Source organism: Polypterus senegalus, chromosome 9 (genome assembly GCF_016835505.1).
Source record: "Polypterus senegalus isolate Bchr_013 chromosome 9, ASM1683550v1, whole genome shotgun sequence".
Taxonomy (NCBI): Eukaryota; Metazoa; Chordata; class Cladistia; order Polypteriformes; family Polypteridae; genus Polypterus; species Polypterus senegalus.
In genome coordinates, this window is record NC_053162.1 from 81,149,854 (window position 1) to 81,158,802 (window position 8,949).

The window sequence follows — 8,949 nt, forward strand, 5'->3', positions numbered from 1 at the left end:
TACTATTTATCGATAGAGGGCTCAATAAAAGTGTGTCTCTGTAATAAGGGTGAATACTAATGTTACTAACACAGAAACTTAGTCCCCTGGAGGTATCATTACCCTGCATTACCTCTGGCTATGGCTCTGGAAACAATCATACCTCACAGAGCCTTTATTAATTCTGCATGGAGCATGTGCTCATATGCAGTTTCAGTCCATTATATACTGTAATACCTCTGCATTTTATGAATAACTTCATGCTGCTCTCGAACAGTACATTCAAAGTATGTCAAAAGAGTGGATTTCTAATCCATCTTTGCCAACATGCATATCTTTAATATTGCTTGAATTATGAGAAAATATTACAATAGATAAATACTTTAAATAAGTAGGGCATTTTAATAACAATGATAGACATTTTGTATCAGATTACAGTTCAGTAGATTAGTATAAAATACAGATAATACATAATATATGTGCTTTGGAAGGTTGACAGAATGGCTAGAGATTGTTAGGAGCATAGATGCTGCCGGTTTTGGCACAGTGCAAGAGGAAGCATCTAAGGAACCTCCAATTGCATATGAGAACAACAGGGTCTGTACAAGGGCACATCTGCATGCCAGAGTGAGAAGACTGGCATTGCTTATCTAAACTGCAGCAGACGCTACAGTACACTCATAGAGCAAGAGTCAGAACTTGGTGTTGTTGAGAATACAGATTAGTCTGCACAGGTTGTGGGGGTGCAAGAGCTGAGGTAAAAGAAGCTTTAGACGGTAGGCAAGAGGCCACAAGACCTCCTAGTGAATGAGCCCTAGCCAGGAAAGGAGGACCTAGGTTGTCCCTGTAAGTCTGGTAGGATGCCATAACTTTCCCTACAGGCATTGAAGTAATGGTACATATGTTCAGTTGGGAGTAAATGGAACTGTGCTACTCTTTACATCTGTAATAACTACACTTGGTGGTAGCAGTATTAAAATAAGAATGGAATCAGCTGATGGATTAGGATCCTATTAACAGATAAAGGTTGATACTGGCAAGATACTCTAATAAACAAGCTAAGTGTGAAAAAACAAAATTTTTAATCATATAATGTACAGGAGTTGGAAATCAAAATAATCAGTAAGTTCATGATGCTGACCATTATACCCCTGACCCAATGATGTCATACACCACACACTTCCGGTTGACTTTGCTTACCTGGTTTGCTCTATAGATAGTGACTCACTTACACTGTGCTGCCTTCTTGGAGCAGAGGTAGGGGGAATTCTCTGGAAGGATGGATAGACTCCTGGCCAGTGGTGGGTTGGATCCAATTGTTACTGTTCATGTTGTAGCAAATGACATATATAAGAAGGAGAGACTGCCTGTTCTGAAATCCAAATTTAAAGAGTTAGGATCCAAGCTGAGGCACAAGACTGGCAAGTTGGCCTTCTCTGAAGCTTTACCCGTGCTTACGTGCCCATCCCAGTAAGACTTAGGAGATCAGAAGGCTTAATGTGTATCTTAAATTTTGGTGAAGAGCAGAGTAATCTAGGTTTATGGAACATTAAGATTCCTTCCAGACCAGCTCTTCAGCAACACATTACATTTGATTTTTTAAACCAGGGAATGGCAGGTTGTGTGTTTCATAAGTTATGAAGATAGGTTAAAGGAGTTGGACATTTTCTGTTTAAGCAAATGAAAATTAATAGGTGCAATAGTTTTTAAAATTATGAAAGGGATTAGTATGGTGGATCCCAGTTATTGCTTTAAATTAAGTTCTGCATCATGATTCTGGACAAACAGAAAGTTGGAATATATTAGCAAGTAGTAGTTTAAGGGCTTTCCAATCTTGACTTCGTGTTAGTTTAGAAATATTGGGTGAATAGGATGAGGCATGCTTTGCTAGGTTGAAAGGCCTGGGATGACCAGTGCCAGATACAAACAGCTTAACAAAACCTATGGAAGAGGTTATAGCAGCACAGCCCCTGAGCATTATTTTAATTATGTTTTGTTTAAGTAAGTATAAGTTGGTATTTCATAGCATAGGGAGGTTCAGCAAGCTTCCTAGGTCAACAGGTTTCAGGTTTTGTGCACTCAATAGTTTTCCAAAGTTCTTTCAATCAGCTAAGAATATACATTTTTAGAAATTATATGAATAACTAAGTTCAATTTTCTAACCCTTTTCTTTTCTAAGTTGTACAAACATCAAGAATATATTAATATGTCAACTGTCTATCAATATTTAAGTGTGGAAGGTCTCCATATTTCTAAACTGTATTTCTAAACTAAAATTTTGCATTTTTCTTTTATAGCACATCGGTTTAATTAATATTCTTACAGGCTTATTTTATAGTAAAAAGGACAGCACTCTATTAAAAAGTGACCAAAAATAAACATGTATTTTGAATTCAGATCACATTATATTGACCTTTGGTGTGTGCCCATAGCAATAACAGTATGCATATAAAATCATATAGGCATGTAATGGAAAGAAACTGCCTTACCAAAGCATCACATTGATCATTGATTTTGAAGGCTTCTTGAAATACAGTATTCAGTGGAGTTGGGACACCAGAGACCACTACAAAGAGTTTTAGCTTGGTAAACCTATAGCCTAACAGGACCACCTTTGACCCCAGAAATGAATCCAATGCTTGGCCTCGAGGTGTACTTGGGAGCAGTGCGATCAGAGAGGTCCATAGCAATGTGCGATTTTTAAGTAAATAATTAAATGTGAGTACACTCAGGCTGGGGGCGTATAGGTGTGTGCAGTACTGTAGCGGAGTGGCTCTGGAGGATGATGGGTCGATCAGCCAATCGTGCATTCCTATGTAGACATGTGTGGTTTGGTTGATTGCCTAGTTAGTTCTCTGGGGTCTGTAACCAGCATCAGAACACCTGAATCCCTTGCAGGTATATAAACAAGGAGCCTGAGCAGAGAACAGGGAAAGTCTTTAGGACAAATACGGAAATAGGTTGAAATGAAACAAAGATGTAAGTAACAGCACAATCTGTATGGAGCCAGTGCAGAAGATGGTCAGAGGAAGGCGATTGGGCTTCTCTGCCCCGTGGAGGAACAAGGTGACAGATGGGTCGCTCCTGCTGAGCATCCTAAGGAGTAGAAAAGACCAATCACTCAAAGTGGGCTCCAGATTAAGGCCTAGTAGTGGCAGTGAGAGACAAAAGAACAAGGCTTGGTGCAATACGTAGGATTTGAGGCAGGGACCCTAGTATAATATTATGGGTGACTGCGCCTGCCAATGGATGTTTCCTCATGCTGTGGATGCCCTTTCAGTTATTAGTAGAGGAGATGTCAGATGTTTATAAAGAAGCATTGCAGTTTGTAAATGTTATAATGAATGGATCCTACAAGTGAGTTTTAATCTTGGCTCACCAAGACGTACTCCAGGTGCCTCCCAATTATCTTCCGCCGGCCCTTCCTGGTGTGGCAGTAGTACCGGCTGCGCATTTGGAAGCACTCCGGGTGTCCATGGTCTTCTTTCCCCCAGCACTTCCGGGCGTGGCGGAAGTGCTGAGGGCCAGGGCTCCACAGGCATTGGGGCGCCCCCTGGTGGTGGCCACGGGTCCCTATAGGATTGAGCTTCTAAGCTCTGGTCCCATGGTCCACAAAGCCACCAGGACGGTCGCCCCCTCATGGTCTGGATGAGGTGTAAGCCCTCCTCCGATCCTCCTGGAAGTCCCAGCTGGGTACCACCCACAGCCACTTGCCACACTGTTTATTGCTTTTAACCTCCACCGCATCACCTGTTTTTATTGGATTATTTATTTATTATTGAAAGAGCACTGCACTTGTTTGCATTTTGGGTTTCTGAACCCCTGACTGTTATAAATAAAAGCACTAAGTACCACCTCTTGACTGGGTGTGTGGTCATTTGCCCAGCGTATCCTTGGTTATGACTATCAACAATTCTGGGTTGGAGAGCTGCCAAGGACCTTGAAGCAAGCAGGTTTAAGTATCAACTGTGAAGTTAGGGCTTTCAAATTATAGTTGGTTAATGACAGTTCTTACTGCACAAGATGGAAATAGTTTAAAGATTGATGGAACCAAAAGATGAATCATGTACATAATAACAGGCCAGGGTCATAACCAAGGAGTGCAGGAATTAAGTTAACAAAGACCAAAGAGACAAAACTGAAGATCAAAAAACAAAGTGATGCAAAGCAAAGTAGAAGAATACAAAAGAATTTGTAACCAGAGAGAGCTTTAAAATATGAAGGTAAAGGTTTTAATTTGTTTTGATTTATACAGAAACCTGGACAATGAACAATTGTACATATGTTGACCTATATATGCATTTGTGGTAATTAGGTCATATATCACACACTTCTAGTCATCCTGCCAAGCAATACCCTCACAACCCTGCATCACAAAACAATAAAAAATGCCAGTGTCCATAATAAAAACAAAATGGCACCACAACAAGATATATTTCAAAAATAACAACTTCAAAATTGTTCTAAATCAGAAAACCTCACTGACTATTACCACCCAAAATTATATATACATAATGTTTAGAGGCAAAGGAAATACTGAAAAAATGTTAGAAAAATAAAGTCCATGACAGTGAGTTGGGACAAAGGCTCATCAGTGGTCCTCAAACTGAGCATAAAAAGTGGAGCAATGTCTTGCTTAGAAAAACTTAGTGGGTCATCCATCTTTTAACTTCCTTTGTCATTGGAGTTGTCCCTGCATTTTTTCATCCCAAGTGTAGGGCTGTGTGTAAAAAATGCAAAATGTTGAAGAAACTCTGTCTCTTGGCATGATTCTGGTTGTGGCGAGATGCCAGGAGGAAGCTCTTGTTGTTACAGTGTAAAATTCTAAAGAGAGAAGTAAACTCTGTTTTCCTTGGAAAATGCACCAGGAAGGCTGCTATCTTTAAGGAAAATCAGTTTACATAAACATCTGGTGCTCATTTGTTGCTTTGCAACATGTACCTTTAAGGTATGTTAATAATAACTATGAAAAAAGGCTTACAGTAAAAATAATTTTCCTATGATAACTGTTAAAACATTTTAGTTTGAAAACGTGTAGATTAACTGGAAAATGCAAAATGAAAGCTTTGCTGAAATTCTCTTTCTCTGCAAATTCCTCTGCTCTGGCTGTCAAATTCCAATAAATGAATCTAGCTCTGTAGATGCAGTTATGAAATATGACATTTCCTTTTCAAAATAAACCGACTTTCTTCAAATTTAAATGTATGGTGATGTACTAGTTATGGCAGGAGCACCAGTAAAACTATAAGAGTTTTTCAAAAGATTATAATGTTCTCTGTGCAAGATCAACAGAATTGCAGAACACTTTAATAAATCAGAAGACATTTCCATATTATATTTTAAACAAGTGCGTCAAATGAAAACTACATAATTCTTTTTTTTTTTTTGCAACATTGTGTGCTAGTTGAGAATGATGCAGATCTTAAGTTAAAGTCAGAATCTTCAGATGTACAGTTTTTTCAATGATCAATGAACCCAATCAAAACATTTAAGCCAATAATTGACAGTGCATTGCTATAATGATTGTTTCATTTGTGTTACCAGATACAATACCTGCTACTACCATGTAGCCATTCATTTTGTTTTCATTCCAATTTAAAAACCTTTTAAGTTCATGAATTCACTTTTTTCGTCTGCATTGCCATGATAGACATGCTAGTGATGACACTCAATATATTCGCTTCCAAGCTGTGCACTGGGAAAAGAAACATTTCTGATTAAGTAAAATTCCCAGATACCTCTGAGTTGCATTTCTTGGGAAATGACACCAAAACCTGAAACACTGAAGCATTAGCTTTGCAATTTGTCATTACACTTCCAGTCTGCTTCTGTTTCCTGCTTTGAATCTTTGTCTCTAAGGGATTTATCAGCTTTTTTGAGAGCATGTAGCTTATTCTTTATAAACCTAATGGTAACTACCTTGTAATCTTGATGTTCGCAAAATGAACTTGTCTCATCCTTGTACTTTTCAACACTTGCTAACTGTTTTCCTTTTCATAAATATAATACATTTGAACCTACAGCTGTAATATCAAAGATCATAAAACATTTTAATGCCCCTAGCCAGGATTGTTATTGTTACAGTTTGTGGGTCAAGGGGGATATAAAACCAATTCAAGTGGTCCATCTCAGACAGTTTATGGACAAAAATAAAAGACTCTTAATTCTGTTATTGTAACCTTTTTACACAAGGTTGTTTTTTCAGCCGTATTCTACTAAATCACTTACAGTAAGATGTGAAAAAAGTCACTAGCATGTTCTTAAAGATATGTTCCCTGTTAAAATGATACTCTTGATTGAAAAAAGAAAAATACACACACAACTGTGTTTAATTTATAAGGCATGCCATTCAGGAATACATTTGCACACAGTGCTTAATTGTAAACCAAAAGTAGTTCTCATTGGGTATATAAGATTGCATTATGATTACATGTCAATCATAATTCCAATATAGTTTTACATTATTATAGTAGGCCTAAAGCTGTCCTCACCTAGAATGTTTAGTTTTGTGTGTTTATTCATTCTAATCATAAAGATTATCAAAAGCAGGGATGTTGGAACAATCTAAAAACATGTTATTACCACTTATAATGAAATTAATCACAGTCAGCCTTACAACTGTAATAACAGAAGCCTAAAAAGTAAAAGTAATGTGGCAATGTGTTTGACAGACAACATATCGACTTTTTTAACAGGAATTCACAAGAAAATAAAGAACTAAATGAAAATAAAAAAAGATCTTTTTTTTATAAAGATGTGAGATACATCTTTTCAAACAGAAGTCCAATACAGAATTGACAAATTTCCTTCAGGCAGGAAGGGGCAAGTAAATGAGATCAGAATGCAGAAGTGATGTCAGCGGTGGAATGGCTGTCTATCTTTAATTATGCTAAGGGAAGAAGAATAAAAAGGATTAGAATAAAGTGCCAACCCCAGGTAACTACCATCACCAGAACCTTTAAGCTGTCTCCCATGCACACACGCCTGACTATGTATACAGTTACAAGTTCACCAGGGAAGCACTGTGACACTGCAGTTAATTTTCCTGCCTCACTAATCCAGGCCCCTATTTTACCTGATAACCCCATTATACAATATTTTTAATATGTTAGTAACCACATGTAGTTTGCAGTGGTGCCTGATAAAAAATTTAATCTTGAGATTTTATGCAGGACAGAGATAACAAACTTTTGGATATATTAGAAGTCTATGGTGAAAATACTCGACTATACCAACCAGTAGTGAAAATATCATAAAAAATCTTATGTCATTTGCATAATCCAGTCATCTAGTCATATGCTCACAAAGCCCCAAAAACTTACATTTTATAAGTACAAGTAACAGAAAACAACTGTAATTGTAGAAATTTTCGGTCTGATGAATTTAAAGTTCAGACATTATATCAGGAACTATATATTTCACACAAGAAGACAATTGTATTTTCAGGTTTTACATACACACACACACACACATGCATACACACATACGCACACACAGGTGCCACCACCATCTGAACAAAGTCCCGTGCACCAACCCAGCATGCCACAAGACCACCGTGTTAAATCCTGTACGATGAAGCCTTAAAAAAGAAAAAACTACTGAAGTTTTACGTTAGGTAGAATGCCAAGTGAGGCCTGGAAATCCCTTTAGATTTAGTTTTTTTCATAACTTTTTTTTATGTCATTCCTAGCCAACTGATCTTTACCCTGTCATTTAGAGACCTAACTAAAACCAAAACAATTCTATCTTTAAGGACTTTTTTTAAATTACGTAACTGTCTTATGTAAGTGTGTGTGTTTTTTGTATACTATTTATGCATTTGCATCTCATTTTTATTTGGTTTTCTTTGTATGTAATTACTTCTTTAACATGTTGTGAAGCACTTTGAGCTACATTGAAAATGTGCTATAGAAATAAACGTTGTTGTCCTACTGTATGTATACATACAGCACAGAATATATAAACTTTGGTTGTCCCAAAATCAATGGAAAAAAGGAGCCACCCATACTGATTAACCTACTCTGCAAATCATCAGTTCAGTCATTTATCCTGTATTCTGCTAGAAACATTTCACTTTACTAATGTGTTAAAAAGTAGACTGTCAGCATATTATTTATGAAAATACAGTATGTGTCCATTTCAAATTTGAGCAGAAATATCATTAAAGTATTAAGTATAAAAACAAAGAACAAAAAGGACTATAATTTGAGCTCTATGCTAAGAAGAGGTCGCTGTATACTCTTGAAAATTGAAACATAATAATCTTAGCATTCCCCAAACACCATTAAATCAAATATTCTAAGAGACCTCAAAAACAGGACAGGAAGCATGGTATTTTACATTAATTTAGGAAATGTACAAGCCACAGTTTACATTTAATGGAAGGATCAATTAGGAGAGCCGCTGACTGTGTGCCCTGAATTTGCCTTTCCCTGCATTTAATTGAAAATAAATGAACATTTGTTTCATTTAATTAGCATGAAAGAGAGTGGAGCTACTGTTATTATGCATAAATCACTGCCTAAACAAAAAGTGATTACAAAGAAATGAGTGGGTTATTCACTTATTATAATTTCTACTAATGTACTTGCCCTTAAGAAATACATTAAGCGATTCTTGAAGACTTATTTAACTGCATCTTTATGGTAAATCATTAAATATTTACTAAACACAGAAGACCAATATATATTGATATCAAACTTTATCTTTTGGTTTTAAATATTTTTTCCTTTATCCATTTGTAACACAGAAAATAAAATAAAATGAACAAGTGGAATAATGTTGCTTCTGCATGGGTCCTACTGTATGTCTAAATTTGGAAGCTTTCTGTTCGAAATCTGTGAATTCTGCATACCTTCTTCTGTGTGTCATCCATGAACTTTTCTTTTCACCTTGAGTTTTTAATACCACCACATCAACTTATTTTGTCATTGCACAATGACCACCTTTGAGAGACTCTGTGTTCCCCCT